The sequence below is a fragment of the Emys orbicularis genome, chromosome 1, assembly GCF_028017835.1.
Source record: "Emys orbicularis isolate rEmyOrb1 chromosome 1, rEmyOrb1.hap1, whole genome shotgun sequence".
Lineage (NCBI taxonomy): Eukaryota > Metazoa > Chordata > Testudines > Emydidae > Emys > Emys orbicularis.
In genome coordinates, this window is record NC_088683.1 from 162,591,875 (window position 1) to 162,612,137 (window position 20,263).

General features: G+C 40.5%; 1 protein-coding gene across 1 annotated transcript in view; it reads left to right on the forward strand.

The window, feature by feature from the left end:
* The window catches only part of ZBTB20 (zinc finger and BTB domain containing 20), a 624,766-nt gene that overhangs the window by 2,137 nt on the left and 602,366 nt on the right, over positions 1 to 20,263 (forward strand). The window contains exon 2 of the mRNA XM_065407938.1: positions 9,745 to 9,852. The gene's annotated coding sequence lies outside the window, so the exon portion shown is untranslated. The remainder of the gene's footprint in view (positions 1 to 9,744; positions 9,853 to 20,263) is intronic.

Here is a 20,263-nt window from a genome sequence, read left to right on the forward strand (position 1 = left end):
AAATGGGGGAACATTTGATGCTGTTTTGATGGGGGTTAGCCTGGAGGGATGGAGCTGGAATATTAGCATTCCCTACTCCCATTTCCCCACATGAAGTATGTGTGTGCATTTCTAGTCACCCATCACTTTCTTTTGAACCGGTACAGGTGTGTATGAGCTCTTACAGCACAGATTTCTATCTATGGGAGTTTTTGTGAAACTGATGTTGGGACTCTTTAATATATGATTAACAGAAGTCATGGTCCTATCCCAACTCTTCCAAATAACTTTAAAAAAGATTACAAAATATCAATTAATTTTATGGAAACCCCAGGAAAGAAGAATTGCCTAGTGGGAAAAGCAGGATGTGAGAAACATTTTTTATCATCCAGCAGGAAGAAAAAAAATTACAATTCTTTTTAAAAAATACTTTCCATTAAAATGATTTAATTCTCTGTGAAACCAAAGTATTTTCTATCAAAAGACTCAGCTTTGTCTATGGCACAAAGTCTGTTTGCAATGTGTATACAAAAGCAAAGGGGAGAGTGTGCCTAAGTAAACTTAAAGCCAGCGTATGATGCTGTAGTTGGAACTCCAAAAGCCAAGTGTCTTTTGGCACAGGGGTATATAACAGAGTTGGAAGACCTGACATTAGCCAACCTCATATTGTTGTGGGTTCTATATGTTCCAGTCCTACCAACCCTTTCAGTCTAACAGAGTAGAACCCCGCAGTGTTGAGTGGGTCGCAGTATGCTTTATTTTAGTGTTGGAGCAGACAGTTATCTAACACACCCACATGAGGAAGTACTCTGGAGCAGTTATTTCATGCTTTGCCATGCCCTGTAGCTAATGCAATTTTGGACTGAATGGCGTGTGTATATGTCTCTTTAACTCCTGTGAGATCAAAGTGAGTGCTGGATTTTTTAATAGGGCCAAAATATGGGGATACCAGATAGTTAAACCCAAATGCCAAATAAATACTAAGTCAAATTATTTTTAGTAATTTTTTTAGGAGGAGAGATAAATATCAATCTTGTTTATTTTAATATACACAGTCGTTGTAATTTCCTGAGTTGGATATATCATAATAGTAAATATTACTCACAGTTTTCCCATTTCCACATTTTCTCCATAGGCCCAGCTTACTCATAAGGGAACAGCTGCAGAACACTTTTAAACATGTATTATCATTTATATAAAACTGAGATTTAAATGGAGAATGAGATCCCTGCTATAGAATTCTGTAGGATGGTTTAAAAATCCCATAGACAGGAACTCATACTCTGTTAGATTTTATAGGTTTTAAAAGTCATTTCAGGAGACTCCTGCTTAATTTCTACAGCCCATATTGTGCCATTAGTTTTTAAGCAGAAATATACCAAACGGGTTTTGTTTATAAACTGATGGCATATGTCCCTATATAATCCAATTAGTTTCATTCCTATATCATTTTTTAGGTTTTTTCCACAATGATGTGTTGGGGAAGATGGCTACTATTGCGAGGAGTTTACAAATATAAGAGGGAAATTAATAACTCAAATTTAGCTTCTAAGTTATTTAGATATTTGGGGAAAAAAACTTTGACAAAACCTAAGACCCATAGAAGTGTTTCAGAGTTCTTATAAACATTCCAATTGGAACAGTTGTTTTTAAAACAACCAATTGTTCCTTCTGCAGGGTTTGCAACTCAAACCTTGCAGCACTGAGAAACTGATGGTAAACAAAAGTGAAACTGACTTCATTGATTTTGCTTGTCTGGCCCAAGAAAATTCAGAAAATAAACAAACAGCATCAACAGTATAAAATTGGATTTTTAATATTCTTTCGCCTCTAATAGTCTAACTGATACTTTTTAACTAAGGTCTAAATCTTGAGGATCTTATGAAATGTTTACTCAGTTTTAGCTCAGGCATGCTCTCGTTGATTTATCAAGGTTTGAGTAAGGGGTGAATAAAATTTGAGTAAAGAGCTAAGGATTTGTCCCAATTTGGTTTTTAAGTCGACAGTATCCCTTGTATTCCTGTTCATTATTTATCTAATTTTAATTTTAATGATTAGTCCTATAGTAATTATCAAATTCTCCTTTTAGTAGAAATCTGGCACTTCATAATGATGACTAATTATGCATGTTTGGTTTTCTGCCTATACAGGACCCAATAGTACAGTCTTCCCATGTACACTGTATACATTGCAGTCACTTCAATGGATGTTCTATCTGTATAGGGTTTGAAGGAATGGGCTCATAAGAAAGAACTGGAACATTTGTGGCTAGCAGGGATATGGGTATGTGCTTGTCCCATGGTCTGTGGGTCAGCAGGGGCTGAAAGTATTATGGAGTCAGTTTGTCACATTCCTCTTCTATGGCCAGTGTGGGATCAGTGTTGATAGATAGCAGGGTGTAGGAATGGGAGGTACATCCAGCTTTCATTGGGAAAGGCTATCTGACTTGGAGCATTTGAGAGGCCTGGATGGAAAAATGGGATAATGGCAGAAGACCATGCTGAAAAAGAAAATAGTTACTCTCTGACAGCCCTTTGTATGTATTATGTGAAATGAACATGGGGCTCTCAATCCAGTTCCTAATGGGAAGATATCCGTATTACAAAATCAAATCACCAAAGCCATTGGCACTAGGTGGCAGTGTGAAAAGAAAGGGCAAGGACTGAATGGGCACAAAGACAGAACTCTCATGAGAAGTGGTTCCCTCACCATCAGGAATAAGCCACGTCAACAGCATAATGTGAAGAAGATGTTATTGCTGCTGCCTGTCCTATACCTGTTCTGTCACTGTCAATCTGGCATTATTCAGCAATTCCGTGTGTGTGTGTGTGTGTGTGTGTGTGTGTAGATAGATCGGTAGATAGATATATTAAGAACAGTCCTGCCTAATTCAAACACTGGCACAACATATAGGGCTTGATTCTCTAGTGTCTTGTACCTTGTGTCATTATTTACACCTGTGCAAAATGAGTGCAGAATATTACCACTGGTGTGAGTGAGTGAGAAGAAAATTATGCTTTGGCAGCATTTTATCCCAATTTGCACAAGTATAAGTGACAGTGCAAGGTCCCAGGAAGTGGCAAAGCATGTTCATTTTGTCCCTTCCTCAATGTCCCAGTCAGAATTAAATTAGTGGTTATCTAATTTTGTATTTTAAAAGTACTGAGTTTGGTAAACTCAGCAGTGAAGAGGAAAGAAAACCTGAATGGTAGGCTGTGACTCTGCATGCAACACACTGTATAGTTCCTATAGAAACTTTTGGAATACTGAAGTATTACCATTCTATAAATTACATAAAGATCATCTGAAAATGTAATGCTCACACAATAAATTTACTTTGGAACTGTGGCATTGCTAATAATGTAGGCGAGGGTGGTCTGCCCTTTGGTCCTGGGGCAATTCATCATGGGAAATTACCTGCACTCTACTAGAATACTTTTAAAGTAAAGTAGTTGCTTTCTAGTCACTTGGTTCCAAGGCTAGGAATGTGATCAGTCCCTTGGAAATATGAACATGGGGTGGGAAAAGTGCTTTGTTGGACCTCACTGTGATCCGTCCAATTGACTGAAAGAAAGTTAATTATTGATGTGCTCCCCAGGGAGTCCTATGCCATTCTCCTTAGCTGGATAGATGGTGGCCATGATGTAGGAATTTGAGGATAATGGTTAGAGGGGAATCTTTGAGACTCCAACAGGGATGCAGACTCGAGATAGGAAGTGAGGTTGGGATTGAAAACATATCCATAGGCATGCTTTGTGTGTGTGTGTGTGGGGGGGGGGGTTAATATTTGACAGAGTAAAGGTCTTTTTGTTTGAAACTATAACTTAGCCCCAGCTTTTTTTTTGTTCTTTATTTTAATTTTCTCTTTCAAAAATACTAATTATCCCTTCTGCCCACAGATGAAGGTGACATAAAACCAACAGATCCCTGCTTGGAAATTGGGTTCTGTACTGTTGCTGTGGTACCCATCTCCCCCTCTCTATAACCTTTAGAGTCTCTGGCTCCATTTTCTAGTAGGGGGAGGTGCTACAGGACCTGTTACTCTCCACTGTCTTGGCCCCTAAACTCCGAGCAATTTGGTAGATAACTGAATTACAGGAATTGGAGGTGGATAGAATGCTGAGAATTAGAAAACAAACAAACAAACCAACCATTGTTTAGATACCAGGACAAATTGTTTAATTGCTCTTGTGCTCCCTCTGCTGGTTCTCTGTAGAACTAACAAATCCTATCCCTAGAGTCATGCCCATGCCCTCTGTGAGGGTGCAATACAAAATGGGATGTTAAAAAAGTTGATTTCAAGCCGTTTTGAAATGGACAACATTGGTAGAGAAAGAAGGCGTCATATGAAGAACGTGAAAAGCAGTGGATCCTAGAAAAAATACTTTACATCATTGTTCTTTTAACATTTGAAACATCCTAACCTGTGATTCTTCCATCTACCCTTGCTTTGTCATGCTTCTGTGGGACAGGAGTCTTTCTCTGTCATTTCCCAAAGTCTGAATTTCTCCCCATTGTTGCTGCTATCACTAAGATATTTCCTACATGAGGGCTCTATAGAAAAATATTCTTACTGGTGCAACCATTAGTTTCAGCTGAGCTAGTGGGAGTAGTGGTGGAAACCTTAGGGTAGATAAGGCTTTGGCAGCTCTCAGTATTTTTACAGCTGCATCAGTTAAATCTGCTTCTCTGCTGAGTACAGCTCTGCTCGTCTCATCCTGTTCCATGGCCTGGAAAGCTTCTGTTCTTCTTCAGGGTTCTCTTTAGCCTCTTTTCTCATTGTGATGCCTCCTACTTTGTTTTTTAAGATATAGACTTGTTTGTTTAATTAACTCCCTTCTTAATAGGGACATTTTGCTTCCCACTTCATATGTTTTTCACATCCATCACTTCCCATCTTCATAGTATCAAAGTTTTCTGAATGTTAGAGAAGACTGAGTCCTGGATAAAACCCAGGAATGATTGTAGATTCCCCTGGAAAATCGGGAATGTATTGAAGACTTCTGAAGGGGTGATGAGGTCATACAAGATCCTGCTGCCTTTCCCACCTAAGCAGAGTATCATGATAAAGAGCCTTCTCTCACAGCCACTGACCTTAGTGGGAGTTAACTGTGTAGAGCTGCTTCAGGACTGGGCCCAAATTGTCAGTCCAGACTTATGGAAGCTTTTGTTGATGCAAGTCTCATGCTTCCCTTCCAGGTGACTGCTTGGTTGCTCATTGGTTGGAGTGACCCAACCAACATAAAAATCTGATTGTCACTGAATAATTTGAATCTTTGTGGACAGAGCCCACTTCCTAGACCCCATCCATTTTTGAAGTGTCAGAAAATAAAAATAAAAAGCTCACTGATTTATTTTCCTTCTCCTTGTGGGTTTCCCACCTTTTGGGGGAGGCCTCCAGCATCATCTTCTTTTATTTCCTCTTCCCAGGCCCCACTTCATAGTCGCCCACTCGTCTGGGCCAAAGATGTAAGAAATTGACCTTCTTGTGGGCAGTCTCAGCAGAGACATCATGAAGTGAATGGGCCATTGAGAACTGAAGCTACTCTCTGACCCCTGAGTCCCTCCAGGTCAAACATGAGGCACAGTAGCAGGGAATGGTGTGGCGGTAGCTTGCCCTGCTGCTGGACCTGCTTTGGGGTTAAACAGAGAATTCAGTGCCCAGGGACATCAATACGGCCTCTTTCACTAGCACTAAACTAACAAGTACGAAGGCTCAGTTGTCACTGACTCACGGACAAACTGTTTGAATTCCAAGAAGTTTGTTTCGTAATTTCCAGCATTTCATAAAAAAGCTGCTTTTTTTTCTTCTCCCAATGACTGCCAAGTTTTGGAAGCTTCAAACTTGCTCCACTTGGAGGGGATTTAAAAGATACTGACATTTTCTAAACAAGTTGGTTCTCTCTGAGCTGTACAGACAGACTTCAAACCATTTGTCCACCAAGCCAATCCAGCACAGCCTGAAACATTTCATTGCTGTGGAAGCAATTGCTCCTAGATGGTTCAAGTGTTTTCACAGTATGGTCAGCTAAACTGCACTAAATATTGAAGAAAAAACCAATTGAAGAGAAAAATCACATCTTTTCCCTGTTGTAGGGTTTTTCTAAACATCTCCAGAAATTAAGACTTCCCCCTCACAGAGGGTTGTGTACCTGTGTTGTTGGCCTCCTTTTTATGGCACAGAGCCTCCAAATTAAAACTTTGCTCAGCATTTTCTAGACAATTTTCTTTACTTGTATGCAGAGAAAAATGAAGTTTTTTTTTTTTTGTCAGCGCAAAACCGCAGTTCAGAGTGCAAAGCTGTAATGAGATTATAATGCTGCAGCTGGGGTGTATGGGTAAGTAACCATTAAATAATGCCTTTATTTTTAGGGTGTCATATTTGATGAACCTTGCATCCAATTCACTGCAAATCTCCCTGAAAAATTCTAGTTGGACCCCATAACTAAACTAGAAATTTTGAGGCTGATCTGACTGTCTTTGTGGATTGTCTAATAAAAACACCCATGGCATGTGGAGTCAGGAGGCTTGGTTTTTATTCCTAGTTTTGTCACTAATTCCCTGTGTAATTTTGAGCAAGTCACTTCCCCTCTGTGCCTCATTTACTCATCTGTGAAATGGGGATAAGAGTGTTTACCAACCTTTGGGAGGGTGCTTTGAGACCAATGAAGAAGCACTGGGTATAATTTTATTATGATAAGCACTTTTCACCGTCAGACTTGGGCCTCACAACACCTCCCCAAAGGTGCATAGTAACCTTTCCTTCCTTACTTCAGTGGGCTTGCTTTGTTCTCTTGATCTAGTTATTGAGCACTTAGGCTTTTCCTATGTGATTTCAGAAAAGGGCTGGCACCAGAGATCTCATTTGGTCTCTGTCTTTAGTTGCCTCAAGTAGAAGAAGCTGTGTTTTGTTTTATTAATAGTTTAAATTGTTTATTTTTACTTTATTAGACAAAGGCCCTATCTAACCTTGAGTTTTAACTATGTTCGGCAGAGCACCACGCGCACACACACACACACACACACGTATATAAAATATGATTCATGCTAGAAAGGCTCTCCTAACATTCCAAATCCCAGTGTCACCTGGGCCTTAGTAGTGTTATAAAATGGTTTACAAACCCATGTGATAGATTAGGTCTGGATGTAGGTTATACCGTATCATGTCTATGGTAGACTGTGGTTCTGGTTAAATTGCTTCAAATTCCAGTGTGATAGTTTCTATTTAAAGAGCTTTCGGGGCAGAGAATATATAGCAGATAGAAAATGAAAGCTTAGTCAGGCTTCCTCCATTTGTGGATCTGGGGGAAAACCTATGGCAAGCATTCCTTGCTTGGATCATAGGGCAGCGTTTGCTCCATAGTTAAAGTTGCAACTGATTTCCCCTCCAATCCACAAAGACAGTCAGATCAGTCTACAAATTTCTAGTTTAGTTATGGGGTCCAACTGGAATTTTTCAGGGAGATTTGCAGTGAATTGGATGCAAGGTTCCTCAGATATGACACCCTAAAAGTAAAGGCATTAGACACAGTTCCAAAATTCGTCTAACTTTTCTTTCCCACTTCGTAGGAAAAAAAGAGCCAAAACTAACTTTATGGGAGTTCCCTGTCAGAGCTAGTGCTCAGGACCAACATTTAGTTGATAGAAGTCTGATCTAAAAAGTTATTAAAATCCGATTTGGTAATGTTACCAGGGAACACTGGCTTCAACATGGGAAAAGTATAAAAATGGGGCAGGATAGGAGAGAGGTTTGGGAAGAATGTGAGCACTAAGAAGGACTGAAAGCTGAGATGCATGCAGCGGGGAAGAGCTGTGTAAAGAAGATGAGGACAAAAAGCCTGAACTGAATGCAACAAGAGGGGGATAACTTTGGTCACAGTGGCAGGAAACGGAGATAATTCTACCAGCAGCATTTAATATAAACAGCAGTGGAGTGAGGAGGGATGTGGACATAACTTTTTCCTTCTCTCGCATGGGTAGTGAACTGGAATCATATTCTTACAAATTCAGAGGACTGTGGCCCAAATTCTCAAAGCTATTTAGGCACTTAACGCCCACTGATATGGGTTCTATTTTGCCCTGTGTTACATCAGTATAAAACTGGAGTGATTCTGTGGAAGTCAATGGGGGGGGGGGTTACACTGTGCTAACTGAAAGCAGAATATGGCCCTATGTTTCTGTGCTAGAAGCTGAAGTTTGGATTCACTTCAAGCAGAAAAGACCACACATGAGATTTTATAAGTGATTCCTATCCATCAGTCAGTTTCTTTTAGGATGGTGCTGCTGAGTATAACACCTTCACTACCTTAGATATTGTTTCTCTAATGGAAGGTGTAATACATATATGTGTAATATCAAGATTCTTACCAGATCTTTCTTTGAAATTTTACCTAATGAGGACACCCTTTCAAAGAGATCTGTGCTTAGGGTTTCCTGAGAACTTTGAGGCAGATTTTTGAGGGGGCTTGCTTCCGGCTTCTTACTCGACAGTCAGAGAAGAAATGTTCATCCTCATCCATGTTACACACTGGGGAAACTTGCAAAAGTATTGAAGTCCACAAGAGAGAGCTTTTATATATCAGTCCATATAGGTTCAAGTCAGTGATGCTGGAATAGAGCTGCTGGGGTTGCGGTGCATGCGCTGGCTTGAAGTGGTTTCCATCATATACAGGGTTTGCAGTTTTGTTCAATTGCTTTCAGCACCACTACTATAAAAATTATTCCAACACCATTGATTCAAGTTGTACAATAGTCAGTCTTCATTTTGTAGCATCAGAATAAGACCGTGATCCTAATATGATTCTTTTGCTTGTTCTTGCCAAAGGATCACATCAACTCCATCTAAGTTTCTCCTGAGCTCTTTAGTTAAAGGAGCAACACAGGCACTTCAAAATGGAGAGCAATTATCAATGGAGTACAGCCAGAGAAGGGAATGACCATGGAGAATATCTGGGCAGTTTAACCAGAGGCAACTAATGATAACAACAATCGTACTTTCCATTTCTGTAGAAACTTTTGTCCAAATATCTTGCACAGCACTTTACAAAATTCATGAATTTAGCCTCATATCACCCTGAGGAGATAAGACACTATTGTTATCCCCATTTTGCAAATGGGGAAACTCAGGCAAAGAGAGAGCACTTGAATCATCGACTGTTACATAGCGAGTCAGTGGCAGAGCCTGGGATAGAAGCTTAATGATCTGACTCAGAGCCCCTGACTTAGCCACAAGATCATTCTTCCTCATTTCCTTCCCAACGTATTGAAATAAAAGATAAGGCTTGGAAAGGGAAAATCCATCTTCCCTGCACAAGGGAAGCTCAGATTAGCTTAATTCTCATTTACACTAAGGCCTCTTTACACTACTCTGGCAATGTAAAGGGGGGGTCCCAGCACTGTAAATTACACTTGTATCCACTTTAGGGCCCCTTTACATTGCCAGTGTGAGATAAAAGGGCTCTAGTGTAACTGAAAAGTCAGCCAAATGTGTCTAAGGATTTGCTAACATGTCAACAAATTCTCTCTTCTACTAGCAGAATAAGAAACAGAATGATTCTTAGGGTTTCTTTGTTTGCTTGTTTTATTATTTTTTAAGTGCTGTCCTGGCTCTAGTTAGCATAACTTCAAAGACTTGTAAAAAATTATCCAGTTGGCTTTTCCACACTTGTAGATGCCCCTCTGAGCTCCAGAGATAGTACTTACTCAGTTCAGTCAAGAAGGAGATGTTAGACAGCTGGACCATTCTGGTACCTGTTTCTTGTGCAGTGATATCCACAGCGGGAAAGTGTGACTGGCTGGGATGGCTAGTGGTGTTGCCTGCTTCAGTGAAATGAAAGAAGTCACCAAAGGAACACAAAGGCTCCTATGTGTGAGGTAAGTGGTATATTAAACTTTTGGACTATTCTCCACAGCTAGGTAGATATAACTGCCATTAACCTCAATGAGAGTTACGAGCACATAGGGAAAAAATAAACCCTAAGGGTTTTCTGGACAGGGATATTTAGAGAAGATTGTTAGTTGTCTGATTAAATCATCAATGGAGTCTAAGCATGTGCAAGTAATACTAGAGGGCACACAAGTGCTGGACTGTGCAGGGATGCATTTCTGCTGATACATCTGTCATTGAGAATAAACATTATGGTAGACTGAATTGCTCATACATTCAACCTGAAAACTGGAACTTGTAAGCGATAAGACTGTACAATAGATTGTTGCACTTACCTTTCTGTTACTTGAGATTTGGGTTCAAATCTCAACTCTTTCAAGCTTGCAAATAAGTTTGATGCTTCTGTCCTAGTCTCTAATTAATATCTGTCCACTTCTCAAAACCAATCTGACTCTCTGTCACTTGATGCTCAGGACAAGTCCAGGGCTGAAGAACAACAACAGGATTTTTCATTGGCCAGCACAAGTAATACTTTTTTTCTTGAGCGCCAAATTCAGCTCGTGTGGTGTGTTTATACAGGCAAAGATTGGAATGCTCAAAAAGCATTTTCATTTATCAGAGACATATGGGACTCACCATTACTGGATATATTTGTGAGACACTATAACAAAGAACACTCCTCAGCCATGTCTCACATTTCAAGGATAGGAGGGCAATCTGGATAAATGTCTTTTCTAGGAAATTGATGAACCAGCTTTCTCATATGTACTCTCCAATTTCAGTAATCCATAAGAAGCTCATAAGAGCCAGGAGGGAGTCAGTAAAACCTCATGTTTTTAGCCTCCAAAAGGACACAAAAGTCTGTGAATCTCAGGGCTGGTCCAGATGCCATGTGCACACCTCTTCTGCATTTTCATTTTTTCTGGGCCTGTTGTTTCTGTGTGCTGCTATGATATAACTTTGGACTGGCACAGTCTGATAACATGACTACAACAGAGTAAGGATCTGGACTTGCTGGGAAGAATTCTGACTGGACAGAATATAGAAGAAAAATCAGTCTCTCTATATTGTAGAGCTAGTAAATATATATTTGCTTTCTCCTGTAGGGAATTTTTCCCAGTTTCTTTCTCATTTATGCATAGTGATCTGTTTGTAGATGGCTCAAATGGGCTCTGAAATCCAGTCGGTTCTGTTGATGGTCATTGGGGCAATGGTGATCCCCTGAGATATGTTTCTATAAAAATTGCAATCATATCCTTCTGGTCTTTAGGGCTTTTAAGATTATTATCCAATGTTATGTTGTAAACTCTTAGAGGCAGGGACTGTCTTGTGTTTGTGCAGCGGTTAGCACCATGGGGTCTGTACCATATAGGTGTCTCTGGGTGTTACTGTAATAAAATTATCAACTTTTATAAAGTTGGCAACTTTTTACTAGATAAACATCTCAATTTGGTCTTCAAAGTATTACTTACAGAAACACTCTTCTGAATTTGTGTAGCAGATTTATTACAGAGGTACCTCTGTATTGCTCTGTGTAATGTAATTGGGACGTTTGGCATTCCTTACCTATCTTGCCTGCAGAGCCCAATCCAGTAGGCATTTTCAGAGGCCACTTATTGGATTCCCCACCCCCAAACAGTGATGGTACTAGTCCCCATGTAACCTTTAGCCCAGTGAGTAAGGCACTCACCCAGGTTGTGGAAGACCCGGGCTCAGTTCTCCCTTCTGCAGGCAAATAATTTAACTTGAGCGTCTCAAGAGAGTGCCCTACCCTCTGGGCTGCGAGGTTTGTTTTTCTCAGGCTCTCATGTTGGAGCTGTTTCACTTTGTATAAGTAAATATTCACTGGATCAGGGAGGATGGAACCTGGGCCTCCCACCTCCCCAGTGAGTGCCCTAACAAGTGGGCACCACCACTGCTTTCTCTTCCGCCTTAGTTTTTTGCACAAAAGGGCTTAGATTCTGAAGGGGGTTCATGCCTGTGAATCTTATGCAGAGGGAGGTGCCTCCCTCTGGCCCAGAGTTACATCTGTAAATCCCTTTGAAGGGTGGGACTTCGGGTCTACTTCTTGGCATTTCCTTTTGGCTAACTTAGGCAGCTCCCCACACAGTGTATTGGCTTTTGTGTATCTCATTCATAGGACCTAACTCTCCCCATGCATTGTATAGGCAACCTAGGCACTTAGTTCAGGGATGTGGATTATACTAGGCACCTAAAAATTAGGTATTGCTAAGTCCCCCTGTGGATCTAATCCTAAAGAAGGAAGCAGTATCTGGTGATTTAAAGCACACAGCTGGGAGTTCTGAGATGTACTCTTCTTTATATTGAACTTAGAGAGTGAAATGATAGGCAGGGAAGGATTGTCTTGAGGAAGAAGTGCAGAACTATGCATCAGAAAATCTGTGTTCTGTTCCTGGGCTCTGTCCCAGACTTTCTGACTGATCTTGGGCAAGTCACTTCACCTCTGTGTGCTTAGGCTTCCAGCTACAAAATGGGGGTTATGATAACCTCACAGGTGTGTTGAAGCTTAATTAATACGTGTAAAGTGCTTTGAGTTTCTTGGATGGAAGGCACTAGAGAGGGGCAAGCATTATTGCCACATTCAACTTCTTATAACTTAAAGGAAAAATTATTAACACCACTTGCATTGCTTTGTCTCTCAAAGCTATGTTTGATTTCTGAATTTCTTCAACAAGCCAGTCCATACCATCTCTAAATTTCTGCACAATGTTCTCTTTTAGAGCTTTAATAATTTCCTTCCTCTGTGCTGTGCATAATGAGATCATTCAAAAATGGCAGGTAAGGTGAGTGGCAGTGAAACAAAATATTTAGATGCTAAGGTATATGCTTGTTCCAAGCATGGAGCTCCCACTGAAGTCAATGGGAGTTCTGCTTTCCAGAAGGAGGGTGAGAGCTCGGTCCTTCTGAACAGCATTGGAGAAGTGGTTGGGATGACACTGGTGTTGAGCCAGGGTATACAGTTGTAGGGACAACAAGTGAGTGTCCAGTTGGAATCTCTGGGTGATTAAAGGGTCTGTAGATGAAAGGATAACCTCCAGGTGGTGGAAGAAGGTGGTATTGGCTATACAGGGGGATGTATGTGCAAGGTATGTGATTTATATTTTACCTACAAAGGATAGAGGGTAGATTCAGGAAGAAGTGATTTGTTGGGATGACATGGGTGAATAATAAAGTAGATGGATGCAAAGAGTGAAGAAGAACATGAAATTGGGAGATAAGAGGATGATGTAGTTCTGCAGATTTTACTGTCTAGATGCTTGCTTTTATTCTTGAGTTTCTGTGGCGGAGCTGAATAGCTGTATGTAATGTTCTCAGTATAAACAGAATCCATAAATAGTTTTGTAGGGAGTCAGGATTTTATTTTTCTTGTGAGGTTGGACCTTTTGTGACTTTTCGCTCTGCCATTTTTTTCCTCATTTTACTGGTGGGATAAAGTTTATATTGCTTAGCCCAAATTCAGATATACATATTTTAATAGACTTTCATCTCTTTCTCTGTCGCTTTGTTTATCTGTCTCCGTCTATCTCTCTGTGTGCCTGCTGCTTGTCTGCTTGCCAGTTTTTTCTTTGTCTCTATCACTTTATCATTGAACCCATCTGTGTAGAAAATGGGATATTTGGCTGTCTTGTATTTTTTTTTTTATATTTGTGTTGTTTCATACCTCAGACTTAGGAGGATAAAACTCACACTCCTGGGGGTGTCAGGCGTTCCAGCTCTTGAATTTAGGAGGAGTCGTGATGCTTTTTGCGTCTGTTTGTCTGTCCATCTGTCTGCCAGTCTATAATAAGCTTTGCAGCGAGACAGCAGTTTACTATCTGTGTGTGTGTGTGAAATTAGCTAATTGGTGTTAGCAGCAATATTTTCACATGTTTTATAAGCAAAGTGCAGCAAGGTATATAAATGTAGATATGATCCAGACACACACACACACACACACACACACACACACGCACGCAAGCCTGTCGCTGCTCATGCATAGACGCTCAGAAGTAATTAATGTTAATAAGATTTTAATGTGCTTGTGAGATCATAATGAGGAGAAATGAATGCTCTGATTAGAAAAAGGTAACTCTGTGTGTTTTGGCTTAGAACAAAATTTCCAATTTTTTTTTTTTATAAACCTCAATTTCAGAACTTGTTTGTGATTGCATCAATCGGTTTTTATTTTCAAATTAGAGGTCTGTTTAGCCATTTGAATGATTAGCCAAATAAACTGGTAAAACCTTGATCATAAGGAATGGTGCAGATTTTTTTTCTTTACAAAGCAGTGCTAGTGTACTGCTGGGCTGGGCTCCCTCATCCTTTCAGCATTACATTTTAGTTGTTGTTGCTGCCTTTAAAGACCCATCAGAAACTGCTTCCAGAGACAGTGCTCATTTTTACAAATGTAGATGTTACTTATATGATTCTGGGATGCATAATCAACCACTAAAAGTATTGTGCCAAGACACATTCCTGTCCATCAGTAATGGTGACTCCTTAGAGTCCAAATGATCACAAGATAGCTTGATAACGTGTTTTCAAATAATTATTTTCCTTTAAAAATAAAATTAAAAATCCATTATTTTTTCCTTCCAAATGTAAGAGGTTGGAGACTATTTGCAGGAATATATCACAAGGTAAGTTGCTCTCTCATCATGGACTCAAATGCTGTACAGTCACCAGTCACATACTCCAGTCTGGCTAAAATCCAGATGGACACTAGGGGTCCTTCTCTCCAGCAAATCATGTGAAAATGTGGTCTACCAGGTTTGACTTTCATTTGCATTATGATTAGTATTGGTATTTATTTTTAGTAATAACGTGATAAAATATCACAGAGTTTTGCTCTGTAGTATTACCCAAAACCCCCAAAATGATTTGTGTAATTATTGCTAAATTTAAAAATTAAATAATTTTAAGTTTATTTTTGAAAGCATCTTTTTAATTAAAAACACAAGTAAAAGTCTAGCTAGATTACAGTGCATTTCATTTGCAATAGCACCCACTTCCTTCTGTGACATTTGGCAAGCTGCTTAAACAAGATTTGTGTTGTGGTGGGGTATTAGGTGTAGCTCTGAATTCAGGAAACTAAGGTTCACTTCCAGAAGATGTTCAGATACCACGATGGTAGGCACAGTATAAGAATAGAACCATAATAATGTCATGACAGTTTCCAGCCCCTGATGAATCAAGCACAGTAGAGCTAGATATAGCTTTGACATGACTTGCAATCTCAAAAGAAGATGAACTGACGCAGCCTTTATTTATAATGAATGAATTTATTCTGGGGATAGAAAACACCAGGCATTCTGTATAACCCCTAATATCCTTCTAAATGCCTTCCAGCCAACTGCTACTAGGGAAATTACCTCCAGTTTATTATGGGGAATGAGGTTCAGACTTCTTAGCCAATAAAAATAATAGTATAGAAACTTTCATCCTGCGTGCGCATACACGTGTGTACACACACACACACAAAATAATAATATAGAAACTTTCATCCTGCGTGCGTGTACACACACACATAAACACGCACCTTCCAAATAGCTGAAGAAGTAGAAACCTAGGCTAAGCCGCTAAGGACTCTAGGGCAGAGCAAGAGAATGTTGTAATTTTGTTAAGCACCTAGACTTACATAAATAAAATACTACTCAATTATTCTCCGTAATCTTCTGGACACTGGTTAGAAGGAAACCCCCTTCCTTTAAAATCACAGATCTTAGTTACAAATCTAGATAATTTTATTAGCAGCTTTGAAAAACTGAAAAAATATTATTCTCCAGCTTGTTTCATCTGTTGCTTTTTTGCATTGCCTATTTCCACTTATTTCCTGTACACTAGTTCTGCCATTTCCCAAGACTGGTTTACAGGATGTCAGACAGTGAGAGCGGGAACAAAGTAATGGCAAACTCCAACAAAGCCAGCTATTGATCTCGGTGCATGAAGTGGCTAAATAATGCAGGGACCTTCTTTTTAATTTCTTTTTTTTTTAATAAACTTGTATTTAGGAATCCCTTTAAAGCTTCAGGGTTGAAAGATCTGAGCTCCCTTGAACCACTGGTTCAAAACCTGTCTGAATCAGCTCAGCTCATCGTCCTTCTAAGAAGCAAATAAACACTTCCATACGGTTCCCTGTATGTGGGGACTTTGAACAAGACAGTGAAACTCAAGCGTCTCCCTACTATTGAAGGGAAATTAAAGATCCTACTGCACTCTTGTTAGAATTTTCCCTGCTGTCCTTAGACACCATCATTTTACTGAGCAGCTGCTGGGTGTTTGCCCCAGAGATGGTTTCATTTCACTGATACTAATTGCATATGTAGTCTGAAGTGCTTGGGGATAAAAGGTGCCATAGAGAAAGGTGGTGTATATTTGTAACAGGTTAGAATCTTTTAAAGAAATGTAAATGTCTTCATAAAGTCAAAATTTGGTGACTTTAAAAAGAAGATGAGTGGAAATGCAGCTCATGGGTTGAATTGTTCCTTTTGGGCCTCTTGGGTGCAACACTGCCAAATGATGTGGTAAGGTGTATCTGAAGGATGGAGAAAGAAGTGATTGTTTTCTTGAGTATAGTGGAACCACTGACAGTGACAGGCCAACCTGAGTGAAACACATTTTCTCTTAAAGGGACCCAAACTTCTTGTGAAAAGGGGATCTGATGATTGTTTGTTCAGGTTGTGACCTATAGAGTGTAGATGTGTATTGTCACTGCATTTTGCTGTCTTAGTTGTATTACATTTATTAAAGATGAGTTTGTCTCTAAGTGTACATATAAAATTAAAAGCACATTCATTAATTAAAGTTTAAAATTGATAATTGACTGTGATTTAAGGAGTCAATGAAATCTCTACTCCGAAGAATGCAAGTCTCAGAGCACCCTCTTGGGCAAAACCATCTGCAAATAGATGGGCCTGAAGTAGTGATGGGCAGCGGGCAGCACGCGGCTCGTCAGGATAATCCGCTGGTGGGCTGTCAGACAGTTTGTTTACATTTGCACGTCCACCCGCAGCTCCCAATGGCCATGGTTCACCGTTCCTGGCCAATGGGAGCTGCGGGAAGTGGCGCGGGCCTCAGGGACGTGCTGGCCACCGCTTCCCGCAGCTCCCATTGGCCGGGAACGGTGAACTGCGGCCACTGGGAGCTGTGGGTGACCATGCAAATGTAAACAAACTGTCTGGTGGCCCACCAGCGTATTACCCTGACGGGGCTGCGTGCGGCCCATGGGCCGCGGGTTGCCCACCACTGGCCTGGAGCGTGCCTGGAAGGTCAACATTCTCTAGTTCTGTCAGACCAGTGGCTGAAGTAACTGGTAGTGCTGAAGGCCCGTAACTGGAAATAGTTACCCATTAGCCCCAAAGACATTTTAGATTCAGAGATGTTAGTTTTAGTGGCTTGTCTGATCTCAATTTCTTTGGTCCAACATGAAGAGAAAGGCAGTCTTAGACCAAGACTATATAAGCCAAGATTCTTAAAAATGGGTAGCTAGAATTAGGAACCTAAATATGGATTTAAAAGCCTAAATAAGTGGCCCAATTTTTAAAATGCCCCATGAAGTCAATAAGAGCTGCTGAGTATTCAGAACCTTTGAACATCAGGAGCCTAAATATGGACTTAGAAGCCTAACTTTAGGAACCCATTTTTGAAAATCTTAGTCAGAAGGTGTTAGGTAAAAAACAATGTACACTGTATCTGGTAACTAACTAAAAGCCAGTGCAGGCTGCAGAACACAGGTGTCAGATACTTCCTGAAAGAAACACCATTAAGTAAGTAGGCAGCCACATTCTGCGGTAGCTGGAGCTTTTGCATGATCTTCAGGAACAGCCACTGTGTATAGTGCTTTGTACTAATCTTATCTAGGAGTGACAGCATGGATAACTGTAGGAAGACAGGAATTGGTGAACTGAATAAGGCAGAAAGTCCATCTAGTTTAGTATCCTGCCTCCAACCATGACCAGAATCAGATGCTTCAATAGAAGATACAAGAATCCCTGTAATGGACAATTATGAAATAACCTGCCTGTGGGGGAAATTGCTTCCTACCCCCTATCAGAGAGTAAATGGCTTTTTTTGCTGAACAATCAAGGTGTATATCCCTTACATAATTAGGATTCTATCTAATGTAATTGCACATGTTCTTATTATCCATCAAGTGTTTAATCTTTTTTAGGATTCTGCTAAGCTCTCCTTAATATTTTGGGGGCAGTGACAGTGAGTTCCACAGATTAATTCCACATACAAAAGACAAGGGCCAATTTTTCCAAATGTTTATGTTTGGAGACTGGGGCAGATGCTTGAAAATTTGAGGTGAGTGTTCAAAGTAGTACCTGAATGCACAGACCCCAAGCCTTGATAGAACTGCCTTGATAGGATTCAGGTATGTAATTCACCACTCTGTAAATATAGTCCCTGGGTTCCCAGCTCCAGTATCTGGTAGACTTGTGTACACTGCCATTAGCAGAATTCCATTGTAAACAAGATTGCCAGTGTTCATCAGGAAAAATCCATTAAATACACAATATATGGTATATATGCAATAGCTGATGTAACACTTGCCTATGCTTATAGGTAGCACAGCTGGAAAGCAATCAGTCTGTATAAGAAGAGTATCTGAACAACACTGTTTAATACTCAATTAAATTTGATGTGATAGGGAAAATAAATGCTATGATAATCATCTGTTGAAAAAATTCTGCAGCATTTAAGACCTGCTTTGGTTCCCCACTGAAGTAAAAGGTTTTGCCACGGACTTTAATAAGAGCAGTATCAGGCCTTTTTACATATGTCTTTGTGGCTAGTGAGGACAGAATAGAAGAATGGCCTTATAGCTAAAGCACCGACAAGGGAATTGTCAGAGCTGAGTTCTAGTCCCAGCTCAGCTGTGGTGTTTCCTTGGGCAAGTCACTTCACATTTCCTACCTCAGTTCACCTATCTATAAAATGGGATTGATACTCCCCTCCCTCACAGTTTAATTAATGGGAAGCTCTTTGAAGATCCTCGGAGGGGAGGCATTATGGAGAGGCAGCGTGTTACTAAATGCTGGCTTAGAAAATGACTGACTTCTTTATAGTCTTTTCTGTGATACTTGCTACAGTATCATCTGAGCACCTCACAGATATTAGTGAAAAATCTAGCTGAGAATAAAGGCTAGCTGAGGCCAAGGCCCAACAACAGACTTTTCTGCCTTCCCCCCAAACCTAGCAGTCAAATCCCATCCAACTACCCTGGACAGACTAGAGCTTGTACATTCTGTCCTAATGGGCCAAGAAGACTGCCCAGATTTTTTTCCTCTCTGACCATGTCTTCAGCCCTCTCCTTCTTCCTTGCATTGGTTCATAATCTGATCTGACGGAAGGATTTGAGATTCATCATGGGAGGGGAAACACCATCTTTTCATGAGTCCTAATTGTATTCTAATAGCAGAAGGCTCACAAGCAGTAATCATGTATGATGTTTTTTGACTACTACTGCTTGCTGTGACTTCCTGCTAGAAATGGCGTGGTGTTTGAGGTAGAAGGGCTCACCAGATACTGGGCCTATATCCCAAAGATCCACTGTTTTTCTCCTGAAATGATTTGCTTGTTTTAAAGCATCTGGTGCATACTCACAATTTAAGTAGGTATTTGACAATCCAGTGTAATGGGGCTATTTTGGAGGGTCATAAGAGAAGAGCCCTAAAACCTTGGAGTATGTCCACACTGCAGCTCAGCGCGAGCCGCCCAGCCCAGGTAGACAGACTTGCAGTAGTGGGGCTCATGTTAGTGTGCTAAAAATAGCTTTGTGGACATTGCATTACTGGCGGAGGCTCAGATTAGCCACCTGAGCTCAGACCCAGGGGTAGGGTGGGCTTGAGCTCGGGTTGCCAACCCAAGAGTTCACCAGGGCCACAGTAGCCACATGGCTATGTTTAGTGCACTAGCGCAAGCCCCCCTGACATGAGTCTGTCTCCCCAGGCTTTGAGCCTCACTCCCAGCTGCAGTGTAGACATGCCCTTGTTTATCTTGAGCTACATTTACAAAGAACATGCCATACTGGGATTCAAACACAGTGGAGGAAGATCCCTTCTTGGGTTATCAATAATGCAAAGTTTTATCATATACACTCACTTCATCCTGCCTGGTAACTCTGGCCCTCCCTACATAGCTGATGTTCCTGCTACAACTGTCTGAAGGATATTTCCATTATTCACATACACAAAGTAGGCACACAGCCACATGAGTTTCCCTACATACAGTTTACAAAGTATTATTGCTAGTGTTTGGCTTTAAGGGGAAAACCCAGCTTTTGTCTTTCAGTCCTGCAGAACTTGCTTTCAAAGAAGGAGATCCAAAACTTGTTGGGTTTTTTCCTTTCCATTCCTTAATGGGTTTTTTTGTTTTTTCCTCCTTAGGGGAATG